This window comes from Leuresthes tenuis, unplaced genomic scaffold, assembly GCF_036924035.1.
Source record: "Leuresthes tenuis unplaced genomic scaffold, fLeuTen1.0.hap1 SCAF_6, whole genome shotgun sequence".
In the NCBI taxonomy this organism is placed as follows: Eukaryota; Metazoa; Chordata; class Actinopteri; order Atheriniformes; family Atherinopsidae; genus Leuresthes; species Leuresthes tenuis.
In genome coordinates, this window is record NW_027325360.1 from 30,431,008 (window position 1) to 30,456,708 (window position 25,701).

The 25,701-nt window shown below is 43.0% G+C and overlaps 3 non-coding genes across 3 annotated transcripts; 2 read left to right on the forward strand and 1 right to left on the reverse strand.

Annotated features, from left to right (window-relative positions):
- Nucleotides 1–20,906: 20,906 nt before the first annotated feature.
- LOC140310557 (U5 spliceosomal RNA) lies at nt 20,907–21,020 on the forward strand. Its single transcript, XR_011916615.1, has one exon. It is a non-coding gene; the product is annotated as a U5 spliceosomal RNA (small nuclear RNA).
- A 308-nt stretch (nt 21,021–21,328) lies between these two features.
- LOC140310415 (U2 spliceosomal RNA) lies at nt 21,329–21,512 on the forward strand. The gene has a single exon (XR_011916489.1). It is a non-coding gene; the product is annotated as a U2 spliceosomal RNA (small nuclear RNA).
- Nucleotides 21,513–24,763: 3,251 nt separating this feature from the next.
- On the reverse strand, nt 24,764–24,877 carry LOC140310637 (U5 spliceosomal RNA). The gene has a single exon (XR_011916689.1). It is a non-coding gene; the product is annotated as a U5 spliceosomal RNA (small nuclear RNA).
- Between the last annotated feature and the right edge of the window lie 824 nt (nt 24,878–25,701).

Sequence of the window (25,701 nt, forward strand, 5' to 3'; positions counted from 1 at the left end):
AGAAGGCCATAGTTTGCCAAAAGCGGGTAAGGTGCGAATGACCGACTAAATATCAACAAAAGTGGGGGCGGAGGTCTTCGGATGCAGGTGGGTGTGAATATCCCACCATACAAGTATGGTGGAGAGGAAGCTGTGAATGGCCGACCATAGTAAAAGGCGAGTGAGAGAAGGTGCGAATGTCAAACCTTACATAATCAAAACAGGGAGCGGAGGTGTTCTGCTGTAAGAAGGTGTGAATGTCCAACCATAGTTGGTAAAAAGCGGATAAGAAAAGGTTAAAATACCCGACTGTACACAATCAATAGCGGGAGCGGATTAGTTCGGCTACTAAAAGGTGTGAAAGTCCGACCATGGTTTGTAAAAAGCGGGTAAGAAAAGGTGCGAATGCCCGACAATGTATGATCAAAAGAGGGAGTGGAGGTTTTCGGCTGCAAGAAGGTCTGAATGTCCAACCATAATTTGTAAAAACCGGGGAGGAAAAGGCTCGAAAGCCCGACTATACACCATCAAAAGTGGGAGCGGAGGTGTTCAGCTGCAAGACGGTCTGAATGTCCATCAATAATTGCTAGAAAACATGAAAGAAAATTTTCGAATATCAAACTGCACATGATCATAAGCGGGAGAGGAGGTGTTCAGCTGCAAGAAGGTGTGAATGTCTACCCATAATTACTGAAAAATGGGTAAGAAAAGGTGCGAATGCCTAACCATACATCATCAAAAGAGGGAGCGGAGGTGTTCCGCTGTAAGACGGTGTGAATGTCCGACCATAGATGGTAAAAAGCGGGTAAGAAAAGGTTAAATTACCCGACTGTACACAATCAAAAGAGGGAGCGGAGTTGTTCAGCTAAGAGAAGGTGTGAAAGTCCGACCTTGGTTTGTAAAAAGCGGGTAAGAAAAGGTTCGTATGCCCGAATATACACCATCAAAAGCGGAAGCGGAGGTGTTCGGCTGCAAGATATTGTGAACGTCCGACCAAAGTTTGTAAAAAGCAGTTAAGAAAAGGTTCGAATATCTAACCAAACATAATCAAAAGCGGGAGCAGAGCTGTTCGACTGGAAGTAGGTGTGAATGTCAGATCATAATTTGCAAAAAGCTGATGAGAAAGGGTGAGAATGCCCGACTATACACCATCAAATGCGGTAGCGGAGTTGTTCGGCTGTGAGTAGGTGTGAATCTCCAACCATAATTGCTGAAAAATGTGTTAGAAAAGGTAAAAATGCCGGTCCATACATAATCAAAATCGGGAGAGGTGGTGTTCAGCTGCAAGAAGGTCTAAATGTCCATCAATAATTGCTAGAAAACATGAAAGAAAATTTTCGAAAATCAAACCACACATGATCATAAGTGGGAGAGGAGGTGTTCAGCTGCAAGAAGGTGTGAATGTCCACCCATAATACCTGGAAAATGGGTAAAAAATAGGTGCCAATGCCCAACCATACATCATCAAAAGCAGGAGTGCATGTGTTCGGCTACAAGAAGGTGTGAACGTCCAACCAAAATTTGTAAAAAGCAGTTAAGAAAAGGTTCGAATATCCAACCATACATAATCAAAAGCGGGAGCAGAGCTGTTCGACTGCAAATAGGGGTGAATGTCAGATCATAATTTGGAAAAAGCTGATGAGAAAGGGTGAGAATGCCCGACTATACACCATCAAATGCGGGAGCGGAGTTGTTCGGCTTTGAGTAGGTGTGAATCTCCGACCATAATTGCTGAAAAATGTGTTAGAAAAGGTAAGAATGCCGGTCCATACATCATCAAAAGCGAGAGAGGTTGTGTTCGGCTGCAAGTAGGTGTGAATGTCCAGCCATAATTACTCACAAACGGGTAAGAAAAGGTAGTATTGCCAGACCATATATGATCAAAACAGGGAGCGGAGGTGGTTCAGCTGCAAGAAGGTTTGAATGTCCGACTAAAGTTCAAATATATTAACAAAAGCGGGAGAAGAGGTCTTCGGATGAGAGTGGTTGAAAATTTCCAACCATAATGTATAAAATGCGGTGAAAAAAAGGTGTGATAGAACACTAAAAGGTGGAGCGGAAGTGTTCGGCTGCAAGAAGGTGTGAATGTCCGACTATATTTGGTGAAAAGCAGGTGAAGCAAGGTCTGAATGCCCAACCTTACATCATCAAAAGCGAGATCAGAGGTGTTTGGCTGCAAGAAGGCCATAGTTTGCCAAAAGCGGGTAAGGTGCGAATGACCGACTAAATATCAACAAAAGTGGGGGCGGAGGTCTTCGGATGCAGGTGGGTGTGAATATCCCACCATACAAGTATGGTGGAGAGGAAGCTGTGAATGGCCGACCATAGTAAAAGGCGAGTGAGAGAAGGTGCGAATGTCAAACCTTACATAATCAAAACAGGGAGCGGAGGTGTTCTGCTGTAAGAAGGTGTGAATGTCCAACCATAGTTGGTAAAAAGCGGATAAGAAAAGGTTAAAATACCCGACTGTACACAATCAATAGCGGGAGCGGATTAGTTCGGCTACTAAAAGGTGTGAAAGTCCGACCATGGTTTGTAAAAAGCGGGTAAGAAAAGGTGCGAATGCCCGACAATGTATGATCAAAAGAGGGAGTGGAGGTTTTCGGCTGCAAGAAGGTCTGAATGTCCAACCATAATTTGTAAAAACCGGGGAGGAAAAGGCTCGAAAGCCCGACTATACACCATCAAAAGTGGGAGCGGAGGTGTTCAGCTGCAAGACGGTCTGAATGTCCATCAATAATTGCTAGAAAACATGAAAGAAAATTTTCGAATATCAAACTGCACATGATCATAAGCGGGAGAGGAGGTGTTCAGCTGCAAGAAGGTGTGAATGTCTACCCATAATTACTGAAAAATGGGTAAGAAAAGGTGCGAATGCCTAACCATACATCATCAAAAGAGGGAGCGGAGGTGTTCCGCTGTAAGACGGTGTGAATGTCCGACCATAGATGGTAAAAAGCGGGTAAGAAAAGGTTAAATTACCCGACTGTACACAATCAAAAGAGGGAGCGGAGTTGTTCAGCTAAGAGAAGGTGTGAAAGTCCGACCTTGGTTTGTAAAAAGCGGGTAAGAAAAGGTTCGTATGCCCGAATATACACCATCAAAAGCGGAAGCGGAGGTGTTCGGCTGCAAGATATTGTGAACGTCCGACCAAAGTTTGTAAAAAGCAGTTAAGAAAAGGTTCAAATATCTAACCAAACATAATCAAAAGCGGGAGCAGAGCAGTTCGACTGGAAGTAGGTGTGAATGTCACATCATAATTTGCAAAAAGCTGATGAGAAAGGGTGAGAATGCCCGACTATACACCATCAAATGCGGTAGCGGAGTTATTTGGCTGTGAGTAGGTGTGAATCTCCAACCATAATTGCTGAAAAATGTGTTAGAAAAGGTAAAAATGCCGGTCCATACATCATCAAAATCGGGAGAGGTGGTGTTCAGCTGCAAGAAGGTCTAAATGTCCATCAATAATTGCTAGAAAACATGAAAGAAAATTTTCGAAAATCAAACCACACATGATCATAAGTGGGAGAGGAGGTGTTCAGCTGCAAGAAGGTGTGAATGTCCACCCATAATACCTGAAAAATGGGTAAAAAAAAGGTGCGAATGCCCAACCATACATCATCAAAAGCAGGAGTGCATGTATTCGGCTACAAGAAGGTGTGAACGTCCAACCAAAGTTTGTAAAAAGCAGTTAAGAAAAGGTTCGAATATCCAACCAAACATAATGAAAAGCTGGAGCAGAGCTTTTCGACTGCAAGTAGGTGTGAATGTCAGATCATAATTTGCAAAAAGCTGATGAGAAAGGGTGAGAATGCCCGACTATACACCATCAAATGCGGGAGCGGAGTTGTTCGGCTGTGAGTAGGTGTGAATCTCCGACCATAATTGCTGAAAAATGTGTTAGAAAAGGTAAGAATGCCGGTCCATACATCATCAAAAGCGAGAGCGGAGTTGTTCGGCTGCAAGTAGGTGTGACTGTTCGACTAAAGTTTGTAAAAAGTGGGTAAGACAAGGTGCGAATGCCTAACAATGTATGATCAAAAGCGGGAGCGGAGGTGTTCAGCTGCAAGAAGGTCTACATGTCCATCAATAATTGCTAGAAAACATGAAAGAAACTTTTCGAAAATCAAACCACACATGATCATAAGTGGGATAGGAGGTGTTCAGCTGCAAGGTGTGAATGTCCACCCATAATTCCTGAAAAATGGGCAAAAAAAAGGTGTGAATGCCCAACCATACATCATCAAAAGCAGGAGTGGAAGTGTTCGGCTACAAGAAGGTGTGAACGTCCAACCAAAATATGTAAAAAGCAGTTAAGAAAAGGTTCGAATATCCAACCATACATAATCAAAAGCGGGAGCAGAGCTTTTCGACTGCAAGTAGGTGTGAATGTCAGATCATAATTTGCAAAAAGCTGATGAGAAAGGGTGAGAATGCCCGACTATACATCATCAAATGCGGGAGCGGAGTTGTTCGGCTGTGAGTAGGTGTGAATCTCCGACCATAATTGCTGAAAAATGTGTTAGAAAAGGTAAAAATGCCGGTCCATACATCATCAAAAGTGAGAGAGGTTGTGTTCGGCTGCAAGTAGGTGTGAATGTCCAGCCATAATTACTCACAAACGGGTAAGAAAAGGTAGTATTGCCAGACCATATATGATCAAAACAGGGAGCGGAGGTGGTTCAGCTGCAAGAAGGTTTGAATGTCCGACTAAAGTTCAAATATATTAAAGAAAGCGGGAGGAGAGGTCTTCGGATGAGAGTGGTTGAAAATTTCCGACCATAATGTATAAAATGCGGTGAAAAAAAGGTGTGATAGAACACTAAAAGGTGGAGCGGAAGTGTTCGGCTGCAAGAAGGTGTGAATGTCCGACTATATTTGGTGAAAAGCAGGTGAAGCAAGGTCTGAATGCCCAACCTTACATCATCAAAAGCGAGATCAGAGGTGTTTGGCTGCAAGAAGGCCATAGTTTGCCAAAAGCGGGTAAGGTGCGAATGTCATACTAAATATCAACAAAATTTGGGGCAGAGGTCTTCGGATGCAAGTGGGTGTGAATATCCAACCATACAAGTATGGTGGAGAGGAAGCTGTGAATAGCCGACCATAGTTTGGAAAAAGCGGGTAAGAAAAGGTTTGAATACCCGAACATACACCATCAAAAGAGGGAGCGGAGGTGTTCCGCTGTACGAAGGTGTGAATGTCCGACCATAGTTGGTAAGAAGCGGGTAAGAAAAGGTTAAAATACCCGACTGTACACAATCAATAGCGGGAGCGGATGTGTTCGGCTACAAGAAGGTGTGAAAGTCCGACCATGGTTTGTAAAAAGCGGGTAAGAAAAGGTGCGAATGTCCGACAATGTATGATCAAAAGAGAGAGCGGAGGTTTTCGGATATAAGAAGGTTTGAATGTCCCACCATAGTTTGTAAAAAGCGGGTAAGAAAAGGTTCGAATGCCCGACTATACACCATCAAAAGCGGGAGCAGAGGTGTTCCGCTGTAAGACGGTGTGAATGTCCGACCATAGTTGGTAAAAAGCGGGTAAGAAAAGGTTAAAATACCCGACTGTACACAATCAATAGCGGGAGCGGAGTTGTTCGGCTACAAGAAGGTGTGAAAGTCCGACCATGGTTTGTAAAAACCGGGAAGAAAAGGCTCGAAAGCCCGACTATGCACCATCAAAAAGAAGGTTTGAATGTCCATCAATAATTGCTTTAAAACAAGAAAGTAAATTTTCGAACATCAAACCGTACATGATCATAAGCGGGAGAGGAGGTGTTCCGCTCTAAGACGGTGTGAATGTCCGACAATAGTTGGTAAAAAGCGGGTAAGAAAAGGTTAAAATACCCGACTGTACACAATCAATAGCGGGAGCGGAGTTTTTCGGCTACTAAAAGGTGTGAAAGTCCGATCCTGGTTTGTAAAAAGCGGGTAAGAAAAGGTTCGAATGCCCGAACATACACCATCAAAAGAGGGAGCGGAGGTGTTCGGCTGTAAGACGGTATGAATGTCCGATCATAGTTGGTAAAAAGCGGGTAAGAAAAGGTTAAAATACCCGACTGTACACAATCAAAAGAGGGAGCGGAGTTGTTCAGCTAAGAGAAGGTGTGAAAGTCCGACCATGGTTTGTAAAAAGCGGGTAAGAAAAGGTTCGTATGCCCGAATATACACTATCAAACCGGAAGCGTAGGTGTTCGGCTGCAAGATGGTGTGAACGTCCGACCAAAGTTTGTAAAAAAGCAGTTAAGAAAAGGTTCGAATATCTAACCAAACATAATCAAAAGCGGATGAGAAGGTGTTCGACTGCAAGTAGGTGTGAATGTCAGAGAATAATTTGCAAAAAGCTGATGAGAAAGGGTGAGAAATCCCGACTATACACCATCAAATGCGGTAGCGGAGTTGTTCGGCTGTGAGTAGGTGTGATTCTCCAACCATAATTGCTGAAAAATGTGTTGGAAAAGGTAAGAATGCCTGTCCATACATCATCAAAAGCGGGAGAGGTGGTGTTCAGCTGCAAGTAGGTGTGAATATTAATAATTGCTTTAAAACATGAAAGAAAATTTTCGAATATCAAACCATACATGATCATTAGCAGGAGAGGAGGTGTTCAGCTGCAAGAAGGTGTGAATTTCCAGCCATAATTACTCACAAACGGGTAAGAAAAGGTACTATTGCCAGACCATATATGATCAAAACAGGGAGCGGAGGTGGTTCAGCTGCAAGAAGGTTTGAATGTCCGACTAAAGTTCAAATATATTAAAGAAAGCGGGAGGAGAGGTCTTCGGATGAGAGTGGTTGAAAATTTCCGACCATAATGTATAAAATGCGGTGAAAAAAAGGTGTGATAGAACACTAAAAGGTGGAGCGGAAGTGTTCGGCTGCAAGAAGGTGTGAATGTCCGACTATATTTGGTGAAAAGCAGGTGAAGCAAGGTCTCATTCAGGGTAGTATGAGGAAGTTTATGCTTGAAATATATGTAGAAATGGGTACATATGAAGGACAAAGCAGTGTTAACTTAGTTTGAGTGAAGGAATTCATTTTATACATAAAATCCCAAATCATGCAGAACGTATGAAAAGAAGCTTATTCTCGGATTCCTGATCCTTCAGTTTTGCTCTTTCTTCTACTGCAAAGTCCAATGTTTTTCTTTGTTGAAGTCGATCTAGACATTGATGAATATGGAAGGACAAAGCAGTTTTAACTTGGTTTGAGCAAAGCAATTCATTTTATAGCAAAATCCGAAATCGTGCAGAACTCATGAAAGCAGGCTTATACTCGGATTCCTGAAACTTAAGATTTGCTCTTTCTTTTACTGCAAAGTACAACGTTGTTTTTTTGTTTAAATATGTCTAGACATGGTAAATATGAAGGACAAATCAGTTTTAACATAGTTTGAGTGAAGTAATGCATTTTATAAGCAAAATCCCAAATCATGCGGAACTCACGAAATGCTTTTTCTTGCTTTTCACTGCTTTTTACAAACTTTGGTTGGACGTTCACACCTTCTTGCATCCGAACACCTCCGCTTCCGTTTTTGATGATGTATATTCGGGCATTCGAACCTTTTATTACCCGCTTTTTACAAACCATTGTCGGACTTTCACACCTTCTTGCAGCCGAACACCACCTCTCCCGCTTTTGATGATGTATGGTCCAGTATTCTTACCTTTTCTAACACATTTTTCAGCAATTATGGTCGGACAATCACACCTACTCACAGCTGGACACCTCCGCTCCCGCTTTTGATCATACAATGTCGGGACATCGCTCCTTGTCTTACCAGCTTTTTACAAACTTTAGTCGAACATTCACACCTTCTTGCAGCTGAACACCTCCGCTCCCGCTTTTGATGATGTATAGTCGGGCTTTCGAGCCTTTTCTTACCTGGTTTTTACAAATTATGGTTGGACATTCAGACCTTGCAGCCGAACACCTCCGCTCCCTGTTTTGATCATGTATGGTCTGGCAATACTACCTTTTCTTCCCCCGTTTGTGAGTAATTATGGCTGGACATTCACACCTACTTGCAGTCGAACTGCTCTGCTACCGCTTTTGATTATGTTTGGTTTGGATATTCGAACCTTTTCTTAACTGCTTTTTACAAACCATGGTCGGACTTTCACACCTTCTTGTAGCCGAACAACTCCGCTCCCGCTATTGATTGTGTACAGTCGGGTATTTTAACCTTTTCTTACCCGCTTTTTACCAACTATGGTCGGACATTCACACCGTCTTACAGCGGAACACCTCCACTCCCGCTTTTTATGGTGTATAGTCGGGCATTCGAACCTTTTCTTACCCGCTATTTACAAACTATGGTACGACATTCAAACCTTCGTGTATCCGAAAACTCCGCTCTCTCTTTTGATCATACATTGTCGGACATTTGCACCTTTTCTTACCCGCTTTTTACAAACCATGGTCGGACTGTCACACCTTCTTGTAGCCGAACACATTCGCTCCCGCTATTGATTGTGTACAGTCGGGTATTTTAACCTTTTCTTACCCGCTTTTTACCAAGTATGGTCGGACATTCACACCTTCGTACAGCGGAACACCTCCGCTCCCTCTTTTGATGGTGTATGTTCGGGCATTCAAACCTTTTCTTACCCGCTTTTTACAAACCATGGTTTGACTTTCACACCTTCTTGCAGCCGAACAACTCCGCTCCCGCTATTGATTGTGTACAGTCGGGTATTTTAACTTTTCTTACCCGCTTTTTACCAACTATGATCGGACATTCATACCGTCTTACAGCCGAACACCTCCGCTCCCTCTTTTGATGGTGTATGTTCGGGCATTCGAACCTTTTCTTACCCGCTAATTACAAACTTTGGTAGGACATTCAAACCTTCGTGTATCCGAAAACCTCCGCTCTCTCTTTTGATCATACATTGTCGGACATTCGCACCTTTTCTTACCCGCTTTTTACAAACCATGGTCGGACTGTCACACCTTCTTGTAGCCGAACACATCCGCTCCCGCTATTGATTGTGTACAGTCGGGTATTTTAACCTTTTCTTACCCGCTTTTTACCAAGTATGGTCGGACATTCACACCTTCGTACAGCGGAACACCTCCGCTCCCTCTTTTGATGGTGTATGTTCGGGCATTCAAACCTTTTCTTACCCGCTTTTTCCAAACTATGGTCGGCTATTCACAGCTTCCTCTCCACCATACTTGTATGGTGGGATATTCACACCCACTTGCATCCGAAAACCTCCGCCCCAAATTTTGTTGATATTTAGTCGGACATTCGCACCTTACCCGCTTTTGGCAAACTATGGTCTTCTTCCACCTTTTAGTGTTCTATCACACCTTTTTTTTCACCGCATTTTATACATTATGGTTGTAAATTTTCAACCACTTTCATCCGAAGACCTCTCCTCCCGCTTTTGTTAACATATTTGAACTTTAGTTTGACATTCAAACCTTCTTGCAGCTAAACCACCTCCGCTCCCTGTTTTGATCATATATGGTCTGGCAATACTACCTTTTCTTACCCGTTTGTGAGTAATTATGGCTGGACATTCACACCTACTTGCAGCCGAACACAACCTCTCTCGCTTTTGATGATGTATGGACCGGCATTTTTACCTTTTCTAACACATTTTTCAGCAATTATGGTCGGAGATTCACACCTACTCACAGCCGAACAACTCCGCTCCCGCATTTAATGATGTATAGTCGGGCATTCTCACCCTTTCTCATCAGCTTTTTGCAAATTATGATCTGACATTCACACCTACTTGCAGTCGAACAGCTCTGCTCCCGCTTTTGATTATGTTTGGTTGGATATTCGAACCTTTTCTTAACTTCTTTTTACATATTTTTGTTGGACGTTCACACCTTCTTGCATCCGAACACCTCCGCTTCCGCTTTTGATGATGTATATTCGGGCATTCGAACCTTTTATTACCCGCTTTTTACAAACCATTGTCGGACTTTCACACCTTCTTGCAGCTGAACACCACCTGTCCTGCTTTTGATGATGTATGGTCCAGTATTCTTACCTTTTCTAACACATTTTTCAGCAATTATGGTCGGACATTCACACCTACTCACAGCTGGACACCTCCGCTCCCGCTTTTGATCATACAATGTCGGGACATCGCTCCTTGTCTTAATAGCTTTTTACAAACTTTAGTCGAACATTCACACCTTCTTGCAGCTGAACACCTCCGCTCCCGCTTTTGATGATGTATAGTCGGGCTTTCGAGCCTTTTCTTACCCGGTTTTTACAAATTATGGTTGGACATTCAGACCTTGCAGCCGAACACCTCCGCTCTCTCTTTTGATCATACATTGTCGGGCATTCGCACCTTGTCTTACCCGCTTTTTACAAACTATAGTCAGACATTCACACCTTGCAGCTGAACCTCCGCTCCCTGTTTTGATCATGTATGGTCTGGCAATACTACCTTTTCTTCCCCCGTTTGTGAGTAATTATGGCTGGACATTCACACCTACTTTCAGTGGAACAGCTCTGCTCCCGCTGTTGATTATGTTTGGTTGGATATTCGAACCTTTTCTTAATTGCTTTTTACAAACCATGGTCGGACTTTCAGACCTTCTTGTAGCCGAACAACTCCGCTCCCGCTATTGATTTTGTACAGTCGGGTATTTTAACCTTTTCTTACCCGCTTTTTACCAACTATGGTCGGACATTCACACCGTCTTACAGCGGAACACCTCCGCTCCCGCTTTTTATGGTGTATAGTCGGGCATTCGAACCTTTTCTTACCCGCTATTTACAAACTATGGTAGGACATTCAAACTTTCGTGTATCCGAAAACCTCCGCTCTCTCTTTTGATCATACATTGTCGGACATTCGCACCTTTTCTTACCCGCTTTTTACAAACCATGGTCGGACTGTCACACCTTCTTGTAGCCGAACACATCCGCTCCCGCTATTGATTGTGTACAGTCGGGTATATTAACCTTTTTTACCCGCTTTTTACCAAGTATGGTTGGACATTCACACCTTCGTACAGCGGAACACCTCCGCTCCCTCTTTTGATGGTGTATGTTCGGGCATTCCAACCTTTTCTTACCCGCTTTTTCCAAACTATGGTCGGCTATTCACAGCTTCCTCTCCACCATACTTGTATGGTGGGATATTCACACCCACTTGCATCCGAAGACCTCCGCCCCAAATTTTGTTGATATTTAGTCGGACATTCGCACCTTACCCGCTTTTGGCAAACTATGGCCTTCTTGCAGCCAAACAACTCTGATCTTGCTTTTGATGATGTAAGGTTGGGCATTCAGACCTTGCTTCACCTGCTTTTCACCAAATATAGTCGGACATTCACACCTTCTTGCAGCCGAACACTTCCGCTCCACCTTTTAGTGTTCTATCACACCTTTTTTTTCACCGCATTTTATACATTATGGTTGGAAATTTTCAACCACTCTCATCCGAAGACCTCTCCTCCCACTTTTGTTAATATATTTGAACTTTAGTTTGACATTCAAACCTTCTTGCAGCTGAACCACCTCCGCTCCCTGTTTTGATCATATATGGTCTGGCTACTACCTTTTCTTACCCGTTTGTGAGTAATTATGGCTGGACATTCACACCTACTTGCAGCCGAACACAACCTCTCTCGCCTTTGATGATGTATGGACCGGCATTCTTACCTTTTCTAACACATTTTTCAGCAATTATGGTCGGAGATTCACACCTACTCACAGCCGAACAACTCCGCTCCCGCATTTGATGATGTATAGTCGGGCATTCTCACCCTTTCTCATCAGCTTTTTGCAAATTATGATCTGACATTCACACCTACTTGCAGTCGAACAGCTCTGCTCCCGCTTTTGATTATGTTTGGTTGGATATTCGAACCTTTTCTTAACTTCTTTTTACATATTTTGGTTGGACGTTCACACCTTCTTGTAGCCGAACACTTCAGCTCCTGCTTTTGATGATGTATGGTTGGGCATTCACACCTTTTTTTTGCCCATTTTTCAGGAATTATGGGTGGACATTCACACCTTGCAGCTGAACACCTCCTATCCCACTTATGCTCATGTGCGGTTTGATTTTCGAAAAGTTTCTTTCATGTTTTCTAGCAATTATTGATGGACATGTAGACCTTCTTGCAGCTGAACACCTCCGCTCCCGCTTTTGATCATACATTGTCAGGCATTCGCACCTTGTCTTACCCACTTTTTACAAACTTTAGTCGAACAGTCACACCTTTTTGCAGCCGAACACCACCTCTCCCGCTTTTGATGATGTATGGTCCAGCATTCTTACCTTTTCTAACACATTCTTCAGCAATTATGGTCGGACATTCACACCTACTCAGAGCCGAACACCTCCGCTCCCGCATTTGATGGTGTATAGTCGGGCATTCTCACCCTATCTCATCAGCTTTTTACAAATTATGATCTGACATTCACACCTGCTTTTGATAATGTATTGGTAGGCATTCGCACCTTTTTTTTTTACCCATTTTTCATGAATTATGGGTGGACATTCACACCTTCTTGCAGCCGAACACCTCCTCTCCCGCTTATGATCATGTGCGGTTTGATATTCGAAAATTTACTTTCTTGTTTTAAAGCAATTATTGATGGACATTCAAACCTTCTTTTTGATGGTGTATAGTCGGGCTTTCGAGCCTTATCTTTCCGGTTTTTACAAACCATGGTCGGACTTTCACACCTTCTTGTAGCCGAACAACTCCGCTCCCGCTATTGATTGTGTACAGTCGGGTATTTTAACCTTTTCTTACCCGCTTTTTACCAACTATGGTCGGACATTCACACCGTCTTACAGCGGAACACCTCTGCTCCCGCTTTTGATGGTGTATAGTCGGGCATTCGAACCTTTTCTTACCCGCTTTTTACAAACTATGGTGGGACATTCAAACCTTCTTGTATCCGAAAACCTCCGCTCTCTCTTTTGATCATACATTGTCGGACATTCGCACCTTTTCTTACCCGCTTTTTACAAACCATGGTCGGACTGTCACATCTTCTTGTAGCCGAACACATCCGCTCCCGCTATTGAGTGTGTACAGTCGGGTATTTTAACCTTTTCTTACCCGCTTTTTACCAAGTATGGTCGGACATTCACACCTTCGTACAGCGGAACACCTCCGCTCCCTCTTTTGATGGTGTATGTTCGGGCATTCAAACCTTTTCTTACCCGCTTTTTCCAAACTATGGTCGGCTATTCACAGCTTCCTCTCCACCATACTTGTATGGTGGGATATTCACACCCACTTGCATCCGAAGACCTCCGCCCCAAATTTTGTTGATATTTAGTCGGACATTCACACCTTACCCGCTTTTGGCAAACTATGGCCTTCTTGCAGCCAAACACCTCTGATCTCGCTTTTGATGATGTAAGGATGGGCATTCAGACCTTGCTTCACCTGCTTTTCACCAAATATAGTCGGACATTCACACCTTCTCACAGCCGAACACTTCCGCTCCACCTTTTAGTGTTCTATCACACCTTTTTTTCACCGCATTTTATACATTATGGTCGGAAATTTTCAACCACTCTCATCCGAAGACCTCTCCTCCTGCTTTTGTTAATATATTTGAACTTTAGTCGGACATTAACACCTTCTTGCAGCTTAACCACCTCCGCTCCCTGTTTTGATCATATATGGTCTGGCAATACTACCTTTTCTTACCCATTTGTGAGTAATTATGGCTGGACATTCACACCTACTTGCAGCCGAACACCACCTCTCCTGCTTTTGATCATGTATGGACCGGCATTCTTACCTTTTCTAACACATTTTTCAGCAATTATGGTTGGAGATTCACACCTACTCACAGCTGAACAACTCCGCTCCCGCATTTGATGATGTATAGTCGGGCATTCTCACCCTTTCTCATCAGCTTTTTGCAAATTATGATCTGACATTCACACCTACTTGCAGTCGAAAAGCTCTGCTCCCGCTTTTGATTATGTTTGGTTGGATATTCGAACCTTTTCTTAACTGCTTTTTACATATTTTGGTTGGACGTTCACACCTTCTTGTAGCCGAACACTTCCACTCCTGCTTTTGATGATGTATGGTTGGGCATTCACACCTTTTTTTTGCCCATTTTTCAGGAATTATGGGTGGACATTCACACCTTGCAGCTGAACACCTCCTATCCCACTTATGATCATGTGCGGTTTGATTTTCGAAAAGTTTCTTTCATGTTTTCTAGCAATTATTGATGGACATGTAGACCTTCTTGCAGCTGAACACCTCCGCTCCCGCTTTTGATCATACATTGTCAGGCATTCGCACCTTGTCTTACCCACTTTTTACAAACTTTAGTCGAACAGTCACACCTACTTGCAGCCGAACACAACCTCTCTCGCTCAATGATGATGTATGGACCGGCATTCTTACCTTTTCTAACACATTTTTCAGCAATTATGGTCGGAGATTCACACCTACTCACAGCCGAACAACTCCGCTCCCGCATTTGATGGTGTATAGTCGGGCATTCTCACCCTTTCTCATCAGCTTTTTGCAAATTATGATCTGACATTCACACCTACTTGCAGTCGAACAGCTCTGCTCCCGCTTTTGATTATGTTTGGTTAGATATTCGAACCTTTTCTTAACTGCTTTTTTCAAACTTTGGTTGGACGTTCACACCTTCTTGTAGCCGAACACATGCACTCCTGCTTTTGATGATGTATGGTTGGGCATTCGCACCTTTTTTTTACCCATTTTTCAGGTATTATGGGTGGACATTCACACCTTCTTGCAGCTGAACACCTCCTCTCCCACTTATGATCATGTGTGGTTTGATTTTCGAAAATTTTCTTTCATGTTTTCTAGCAATTATTGATGGACATTTAGACCTTCTTGCAGCTGAACACCACCTCTCCCGATTTTGATGATGTATGGACCGGCATTTTTACCTTTTCTAACACATTTTTCAGCAATTATGGTTGGAGATTCACATCTACTCACAGCCAAATAACTCCGCTACCGCATTTGATGGTGTATAGTCGGGCATTCTCACCCTTTCTCATCAGCTTTTTGCAAATTATGATCTGACATTCACACCTACTTCCAGTCGAACTGCTCTGCTCCCGCTTTTGATTATGTTTGGTTAGATATTTGAACCTTTTCTTAACTGCTTTTTACAAACTTTGGTCGGACGTTCACAATATCTTGCAGCCGAACACCTCCGCTTCCGCTTTTGATGGTGTATATTCGGGCATACGAACCTTTTCTTACCCGCTTTTTACAAACCAAGGTCGGACTTTCACACCTTCTCTTAGCTGAACAACTCCGCTCCCACTTTTGATTGTGTACAGTCGGGTAATTTAACCTTTTCTTACCCACTTTTTACCATCTATGGTCGGACATTCACACCGTCTTACAGCGGAACACCTCCGCTCCCTCTTTTGATGATGTATGGTTAGGCATTCGCACCTTTTCTTACCCATTTTTCAGTAATTATGGGTAGACATTCACACCTTCTTGCAGCTGAACACCTCCTCTCCCGCTTATGATCATGTGCAGTTTGATATTCGAAAATTTTCTTTCATGTTTTCTAGCAATTATTGATGGACATTCAGACCGTCTTGCAGCTGAACACCTCCGCTCCCACTTTTGATGGTGTATAGTCGGGCTTTCGAGCCTTTTCCTCCCCGGTTTTTACAAATTATGGTTGGACATTCAGACCTTCTTGCAGCCAAAAACCTCCACTCCCTCTTTTGATCATACATTGTCGGACATTCGCACCTTTTCTTACCCGCTTTTTACAAACCATGGTCGGACTTTCACACCTTTTAGTAGCCGAACTAATCCGCTCCCGCTATTGATTGTGTACAGTCGGGTATTTTAACCTTTTCTTACCCGCTTTTTACCAACTATGGTTGGACATTCACACCTTCTTACAGCAGAACACCTCCGCTCCCTGTTTTGATTATGTAAGGTTTGACATTCGCACCTTCTCTCACTCGCCTTTTACTATGGTCGGCCATTCACAGCTTCCTCTCCACCATACTTGTATGGTGGGATATTCACACCCACCTGCATCCGAAGACCTCCGCCCCCACTTTTGTTGATATTTAGTCGGTCATTCGCACCTTACCCGCTTTTGGCAAACTATGGCCTTCTTGCAGCCAAACACCTCTGATCTCGCTTTTGATGATGTAAGGTTGGACATTCAGACCTTGCTTCACCTGCTTTTCACCAAATATAGTCGGACATTCACACCTTCTTGCAGCCGAACACTTCCGCTCCACCTTTTAGTGTTCTATCACACCTTTTTTTCACCGCATTTTATACATTATGGTTGGAAATTTTCAACCACTCTCATCCGAAGACCTCTCCCCCCGCTTTTGTTAATATATTTGAACTTTAGTCGGACATTCAAACCTTCTTGCAGCTGAACCACCTCTGCTCCCTGTTTTGATCATATATGGTCTGGCAATACTACCTTTTCTTACCCGTTTGTGAGTAATTATGGCTGGACATTCACACCTACTTGCAGCCGAACACAACCTCTCTCGCTTTTGATGATGTATGGACCGGCATTCTTACCTTTTCTAACACATTTTTCAGCAATTATGGTCGGAGATTCACACCTACTCAAAGCCGAACAACTCCGCTCCCGCATTTGATGGTGTATAGTCGGGCATTCTCACCCTTTCTCATCAGCTTTTTCCAAATTATGATCTGACATTCACCCCTATTTGCAGTCGAACAGCTCTGCTCCCGCTTTTGATTATGTATGGTTGGATATTCGAACCTTTTCTTAACTGCTTTTTACAAACTTTGGTTGGACGTTCACACCTTCTTGTAGCCGAACACATGCACTCCTGCTTTTGATGATGTATGGTTGGGCATTGGCACCTTTTTTTTACCCATTTTCCAGGTATTATGGGTGGACATTCACACCTTCTTGCAGCTGAACACCTCCTCTCCCACTTATGATCATGTGTGGTTTGATTTTCGAAAATTTTCTTTCATGTTTTCTAGCAATTATTGATGGACATTTAGACCTTCTTGCAGCTGAACACCACCTCTCCCGATTTTGATTATGTATGGACCGGCATTTTTACCTTTTCTAACACATTTTTCAGCAATTATGGTTGGAGATTCACACCTACTCACAGCCGAACAACTCCGCTACCGCATTTGATGGTGTATAGTCGGGCATTCTCACCCTTTCTCATCAGCTTTTTGCAAATTATGATCTGACATCCACACCTACTTGCAGTCGAACAGCTCTGCTCCCGCTTTTGATTATGTATGGTTGGATATTCAAACCTTTTCTTAACTGCTTTTTACAAACTTTGGTTGGACGTTCACACCTTCTTGTAGCCGAACACATGCACTCCTGCTTTTGATGATGTATGGTTGGGCATTCGCTCCTTTTTTTTACCCATTTTTCAGGTATTATGGGTGGACATTCACACCTTCTTGCAGCTGAACACCTCCTCTCCCACTTATGATCATGTGTGGTTTGATTTTCGAAAATTTTCTTTCATGTTTTCTAGCAATTATTGATGGACATTTAGACCTTCTTGCAGCTGAACACCACCTCTCCCGATTTTGATGATGTATGGACCGGCATTTTTACCTTTTCTAACACATTTTTCAGCAATTATGGTTGGAGATTCACACCTACTCACAGCCGAACAACTCCGCTACCGCATTTGATGGTGTATAGTCGGGCATTCTCACCCTTTCTCATCAGCTTTTTGCAAATTATGATCTGACATTCACACCTACTTCCAGTCGAACAGCTCTGCTCCCGCTTTTGATTATGTTTGGTTAGATATTCGAACCTTTTCTTAACTGCTTTTTACAAACTTTGGTCGGACGTTCACAATATCTTGCAGCCGAACACCTCCGCTTCCGCTCTTGATGGTGTATATTCGGGCATACGAACCTTTTCTTACCCGCTTTTTACAAACCAAGGTCGGACTTTCACACCTTCTCTTAGCTGAACAACTCCGCTCCCTCTTTTGATTGTGTACAGTCGGGTAATTTAACCTTTTATTACCCGCTTTTTACCATCTATGGTCGGACATTCACACCGTCTTACAGCGGAACACCTCCGCTCCCTCTTTTGATGATGTATGGTTAGGCATTCGTGCAGTTTGATATTCGAAAATTTTCTTTCATGTTTTCTAGCAATTATTGATGGACATTCAGACCGTCTTGCAGCTGAACACCTCCGCTCCCACTTTTGATGGTGTATAGTCGGGCTTTCGAGCCTTTTCTTCCCCGGTTTTTACAAATTATGGTTGGACATTCAGACCTTCTTGCAGCCGAAAACCTCCACTCCCTCTTTTGATCATACATTGTCGGGCATTCGCACCTTTTCTTACCCGCTTTTTACAAACCATGGTCGGACTTTCACACCTTTTAGTAGCCGAACAACTCCGCTCCCGCTATTGATTGTGTACAGTCGGGTATTTTAACCTTTTCTTACCCGCTTTTTACCAACTATGGTTGGACATTCACACCTTCTTACAGCAGAACACCTCCGCTCCCTGTTTTGATTATGTATGGTTTGACATTCGCACCTTCTCTCACCCGCCTTTTACTATGGTCGGCCATTCACAGCTTCCTCTCCACCATACTTGTATGGTGGGATATTCACACCCACTTCCATCCGAAGACCTCCGCCCCCACTTTTGTTGATATTTAGTCGGTCATTCGCACCTTACCCGCTTTTGGCAAACTATGGCCTTCTTGCAGCCGAACACCTCTGATCTCGCTTTTGATGATGTAAGGTTGGGCATTCAGACCTTGCTTCATCTGCTTTTCACCAAATATAGTCGGACATTCACACCTTCTTGCAGCCAAACGCTTCCGCTTTTAGTGTTCTATGAGGCATTCACATATTTTTTTTCACCGTATTTTATAGATTATGGTTGGAAATTCTCACCCACTCTCATCCGAAGACCTCTCCTCCCGCTTTTGTTAATATATAGTCGGGCATTCGAACCTTTTCTTACCCGCTTTTTACAAATTATGGTCGAACATTCACTCCTACTTGCAGCTGAATACTTCCGCTCCACCTTTTAGGTATGTATGGTTGGCATTTGCACCTCTTTTTATACTGATTGCTGAAGATTAAGTTGTTCTTTCTCAAACTACAAATTTTTTTTAATTGTTGAAACTTGATTTGAAGTGGATAAATAAGGAGGACAAACAGTTTTAAGTCAGGCTGATAGAAGGAATTAATTTTATAGCAAAATCTGTATTTCGTCATATGTCGAGAGATGCTCATAACTCATAAAATAGAGCTTATTTTCGGATTCCTGAAGAATGAGTCTGGTTCTTTCTCATAATACAAAGTTTGTTGTTTATTGTTGAAACTTCATCAGAAGTGAAGAAATAAATGAATGCCTATCAACAAATGTGGGATCTAAACTCTAGTGCTTCCTCTAAAATAATTTCCTTTTTCAATTTAGAAATGTGTGTGTGTAAGTCATAACACCCGTGACACCAAAACGGCTTTCTTTTCTCTACACTCTGCACTATGAGCACACACACCAAATCAGAAAGGCTTTTTTCTCTCTTTTCTACATTATGGACTGTGGGGACACAAAACCGCTCTCTCTCTTTTTTTTTTTTATTGTGTGCCAGGGCGTTGTCTCACGTATTAGATTATGCTTAAGATACGAATGGGTTTATCAGTCACATCAGAATCCATACATACTGATCCTCCCGTAATAAAATGGTCGGATCTTATCAAACACACTTTGTTTCTTGTGACAATCAAGTCAGCGAAACAGCGTATACACGTCAAGACACTGAATCAAGTTTGCCACAAGAACTCATAAGTTTGGCAGTATTGCTCTGCCGTCAGCAATCATACACCCATTTTATTTTCGTGAGACATGTGCAAGCACCTGTTCATCTACTGTTCTATCACTATGAATTAGTGATCTATTATCAATAAGGATACTTCTACAACTACTATCAAAGTATGTCCAGACTTCTTATGTTGTCAGTTGCTATATATGAATAAGTGGGTAGCTACTGACAAGCATTAAGCATGTCACACAGCCCAAACATATAACATTTCAGGACACACCACACAGTTAACAACCACAGTGAAGCGTGTCAAAGCCCAAACATGTAACATTCAACAGGACACTTACACAACACATTCAAATCAAACAGGCAGACAACATACAAGAACATATACCCCAGCCGGCATTGCTCCCTGCCTATTTTCGTACAGCACACTATGTGTGCGCACACCTTTATTCACAAACTCTTCAACTTATACTCTTTTACCGAAGCTGCTACAACTCGATTGGCCGAATACCCTTTGATCCTATTTCGGTGAATTTGACATCTGCCTTACATATAACAGATTAGCGGTTTAGCAGTTTTAATTTAGTTTGAGTGAAGGAATTCATTTTATAGCAAAATCCGAAATCGTGAAGAACTCATGAAAGTAAGCTTATTCTCGGATTCCTGAAACTTTAGATTTGCTCTTTCTTTTACTGCAAAGTACAACGTTGTTTTTTTTGTTTAAATCTTTCTAGACATGGTAAATATTAAGGACAAAGCAGTTTTCACATAGTTTGAGTGAAGGAATTCATTTTATAGATAAAATCCCAAGAGTCTGCTGAGAAAAGAGAGTGAATGCGAAGTAGACTTTAACACGGCTATGGGAGCGAGCCGAGTGTGGGCTAACCGGGAGAATTGCTTGAAAGAAACGCGACACCGAATGAGCGGTCAGAACAAAGCCTCAATACGGGATTCTCGTGGTGTTTTTGTTGCTGCCTTGTCTTTTGCATAGAGTAAAAGACAAGGCAGCCATCAAATAGGGCCCGATTGTTCCTACTTGGTCAGCCGAGGAGCAAGGGGGGGGGGGGGGGGCAAGCGTCTCAACCAAGCAAAGCTCACCATGGGGAAGGTGGCTATACCAACTAGCCTGATGCCCTGCTCCCGCAGTGACGGATAATCGTACTCTGGTTTCTCTTCATAACATACAAGTCTTTCGCCTTTTACTAAAGACTTCCGTGGAGAGCAGCACTAATGAGTTGTTTCTATTATTGGCAGGCTTTACCTTTGCGGGTGAAGCCCTTTCTGTCTGTGCAAAAGAAATCTTGCTACTTTGCAGAGTGACTTCTCTGAGTAGAGTCGCCTTACTTGTTGCGACTGTGCCGATGTTCGAAGCTGGAGTGCAAAGTTGTTGCTTGAATGGTGCTTGCTGGAGCATGCGGGAGTGCAAAGTTATACCATTTAAAAGGGCTGAAGAGTGCTCAGTGCAGCGGGTGGGCGGAGGTGCAACGTGACACTCTGGCCACCTATGGCCATAAAAAGAACACTGCTACAAGTGCGCATTGTGCCAGCAAGGGCCCTCGGACCTGAAACAGTGGACAGTTATCGCTTCTCGGCCTTTTGGCTAAGATCAAGTGTAGTATCTGTTCTTATCAGTTTAATATGTCCTCTATACGAGGACAACATATTAAATGGATTTTTAAGAATAGGAGTTGAAAAAGAAGCTTGCTCCGTTCACTCCAAGCCTCGACCCGGTACTGCAGTGCCGCTGGGAACGGTGCGCTCTCCTCTGCTCTTGTGAAAAAGCAAACAGCGGTGCAGGATGGAAGTTTCAGGGAGCCCAAGATGAAACTTTCTTTTAATCTGCTGAGAAAAGAGAGTGAATGCGAAGTGGACTTTAACACGGCTCTGGGAGCGAGCCGAGTGCGGGCTAACCGGGAGAATTGCTTGAAAGAAACGCGACACCGAATGAGTGGTCAGAACAAAGCCTCAATACGGTGTTCCCGTGGTGTTTGTGGCTGCCTTGTCTTTTGCACAGAGTAAAAGACAAGGCAGCCATCGAATAGATTGTTTCTACTTGGTCAGCCGAGGAGCAGGGGGGGGGGGGGGGGGGCAAGCGTCTCAACCAAGCAAAGCTCACCAAGTAGGAACAATCGGGCCCTTTTCGATGGCTGCAACACCTGAAAGAGATATTGATGCGAGACCCGATCAAATGCTTTTTCAAAGTCTAAATTTAAGATGACAAGCCGGGTGTTTCTGTCTCTAGCGTAATCAATGATGTCTCGAATCAGTACGAGGCTGTCGGTGAGTTGTCTCCCTGAGATGGCACAAGTTTGGTCTGGGTGAATTACCTCCTCTAAAACAGAGGACATCCGTGTCGCTAAAACCTTGCTAAAAAGTTTACAGTCAAAGTTTAAAAGTGTGATGGGCCTCCAATTCTTTAGGTCAGTCTTATCATTTTTTTTATAAAGTAGAGTCACTATTCCCACTCTAAAACTGTCAGGCAGTCGGTCGAGTTTTTCAAAATCTTTAAAAACATCTAAAATGTCTGATGATAAAAGGTCCCAATAGGTCAGATAGAATTCTGCAGGAAGCCCGTCTAAACCCAGAGCTCGACTTCTCTTAAAACCTGTTAGGCATTTTTTTAACTCTAAAGCAGTAAAATTCTGTGTCAAGTGTGCATTCTCTTTTACGGTTTTGTCAACGAATTTTAAGATTTCTGCCGATGTTTCCAAGTGCACTGGTTTCTCTTTGTACATGTTACTATAAAAGGTATGTACAGTTTCAATCATCTCTTGTGTGGATTTTGTTAAAAACCCATCTTCTCTTTTTAGATTTTGAATACACTCCTTTTTATTTATAACTTTCTTTATTTTTCACCTTCCTCAATTTCCTGCTCCCTGCTTCTTACAAAAATTCCTTTACTCTTTATTTCTGCTGAAACTGACATTTCCTTTTTGACATCTTTGATTTCTTCTTTAAAGTCTATGCCACACTGATTTAGTTTAAAGTAGCGCTGTAAGCGTTTATGTAGTCCCATCATACATCTATTCTCTTTCCTTTTTTTACGTTTACCTTGCTGTTTAAAAAAAGTCTGGGTCGTTTCCTTCACCATTTCCCACCATTGTGCATGTGTTTCGTAGAGGTCTTGAAGGGTCTGCCACTCTTTATAACATTCCCTGTACTGACTGACTATGATTTCATCCTCCAACAGGGAACAGTTGAGTTTCCACAGACCACTTCCTACCGTCACACCAGAAGGGGGTGAAAGGGTGCAGGAGAGCATAAGGTGGTCTGAAAAGAAAACAGGGGTTAATCTAACATCAGTGGGTGGGCAATCTCTAGTAAAGAAATAATCAATGCGAGAGGCTCTGGTGCCATCATGACTAAACCAGGTGAAGCCCTCCTCTCTGGGATGCATGGTTTTAAAACAGTCAGTAAGCTTAAAATCCCTGCATATGCCCTGAAGTAAAATCGAAGTCTTATCCACTTTAAAATCTACCCCTGCTCTTTTTCTATCTTTCCTGCTCAAGATACAGTTAAAATCCCCTCCTACAACTAAAGGTACTTGCCCTAGCATGTAAAGCTGTATATCTTCTAAAAGGTCATACCTTTCATTTTTTCCATTGAACCCATAAATATTTAAGAGGTTAAAGTCTTGCCCCATAAAATTCAAGTGTGCTAAAAGTGCCCGTCCGTCTCTCACCACTGTGCTACCTTTCACCATAACATGCGGATTTTTAATTAGAATGGCCACACCATCATTTTTATTTTGATTTGAGCCACTCCATATCGATAAATGGGGCCACATTTCCTCCCATTGTCTATGGTTTTTTAAAAAAGGTAGTCCACATTCTTGTATTAAAAACACATCTGATTTTATGGAGTCTAAGAAGGATAAAATACTCTGGGCTCTTGTCTTTGATTTCACACTTCTCACATTTAGTGTTGAGAAGGTGAGAACCATTAAAAGCATAAAGGAAAGTAGGTATGTCATTTTCGTTTTTCTAAGTTATCAAAACAAATTACACACAGGTTATTTCTTGGGAAACTAGCTCTTCCTTCATTTCTTTAGGTGAAAAGTGAGTAGGGTGATCTATATTTCCTTTTCGGACTCTCGGTGTTGGCCTCTGACGCAATGTTGCATTTAACTTTGAGTCCCTGGGGGTTGATTGCAGAGCTGAAGTTAAAAAGGAGACCTCATTTGGTGAGTCGGAGGGGAAGACTCTAGGTTCTTCCACTGAAGAACTGTCTGAAAGGGACCTAACCCTTCCCCTCTTCTCTGATACAACTGGGGAATCAGAGGCTCAGATGCCGTCCTCTTTGGCTGTTGACCTTCGGGGAGGTGAGTATCTTCACTAGACTCACCTGTCTGCTCTTCCTCCTCATTTAGCGTAGCTCCACCCTCTGCCTGTGAATTCTCACAGACTTCAACACTGAGTGGTGAGGCCTCTACAGACCCCTCCCCTTTTTGCTCCTCACTTCCAATCCAAGCTTTTGGCGGGAAGTTTGAATTTATTGGGTCAACCTCTTCACTTTGTTCACCAACTGCCCCCTTTGGTCCTTCTCTTTGTTGGCTTGACTGTGGCTTTACCGTCTTTAATTTGTTGGCAAAAGATTTAGGGCAATCTCTGAAGAGGTGATTTAATTCTCCACAGAGATTACATTTCCTGCCATTTGGACACTCTCCAAAAGTTTGCCCAATTTCTCTGCTCTTCCCACATAACACCTTGGTACAAGCCTCAACCAGGTGCCCATGCTCACCACACTTGCGGCAGAACTTGGGCTGCCCCTGGTAGTGGATGTAACCTCGGTTTTCAAGGTGGCCAGAGTGTCGCCCACCCGCTGCACTGAGCACTCTTCAGCCCTTTTAAATGGTATAACTTTGCACTCCCGCACGCTCCAGCAAGCACCATTCAAGCAACAACTTTGCACTCCAGCTTCGAACATCGGCACAGTCGCAACAAGTAAGGCGACTCTACTCAGAGAAGTCACTCTGCACAGTAAGAAGATTTCTTTTGCACAGACAGAAAGGGCTTCACCCGCAAAGGTAAAGCCTGCCAAAAATAGAAACAACTCATTAGTGCTGCTCTCCACAGAAATCTTTAGTAAAAGGCGAAAGACTTGTACGTTATGAAGAGAAACCAGAGTACGATTATCCGTCACTGCGGGAGCAGGGCATCAGGCTAGTTGGCATAGCCACCTTCCCCATGGTGAGCTTTGCTTGGTTGAGACGCTTGCTCCCCCCCCCCCTTGCTCCTCGGCTGACCAACTAGGAACAATCGGGCCCTATTCGATGGCTGCCTTGTCTTTTACTCTGTGCAAAAGACAAGGCAGCAACAAAAACACCACGAGAATCCCGTATTGAGGCTTTGTTCTGATCGCTCATTCGGTGTCGCGTTTCTTTCAAGCAATTCTCCCGGTTAGCCCACACTCGGCTCGCTCCCATAGCCGTGTTAAAGTCTACTTCGCATTCACTCTCTTTTCTCAGCAGACTCTTGGGATTTTATCTATAAAATGAATTCCTTCACTCAAACTATGTGAAAACTGCTTTGTCCTTAATATTTACCATGTCTAGAAAGATTTAAACAAAAAAAACAACGTTGTACTTTGCAGTAAAAGAAAGAGCAAATCTAAAGTTTCAGGAATCCGAGAATAAGCTTACTTTCATGAGTTCTTCACGATTTCGGATTTTGCTATAAAATGAATTCCTTCACTCAAACTAAATTAAAACTGCTAAACCGCTAATCTGTTATATGTAAGGCAGATGTCAAATTCACCGAAATAGGATCAAAGGGTATTCGGCCAATCGAGCTGTAGCAGCTTCGGTAAAAGAGTATAAGTTGAAGAGTTTGTGAATAAAGGTGTGCGCACACATAGTGTGCTGTACGAAAATAGGCAGGGAGCAATGCCGGCTGGGGTATATGTTCTTGTATGTTGTCTGACTGTTTGATTTGAATGTGTTGTGTAAGTGTCC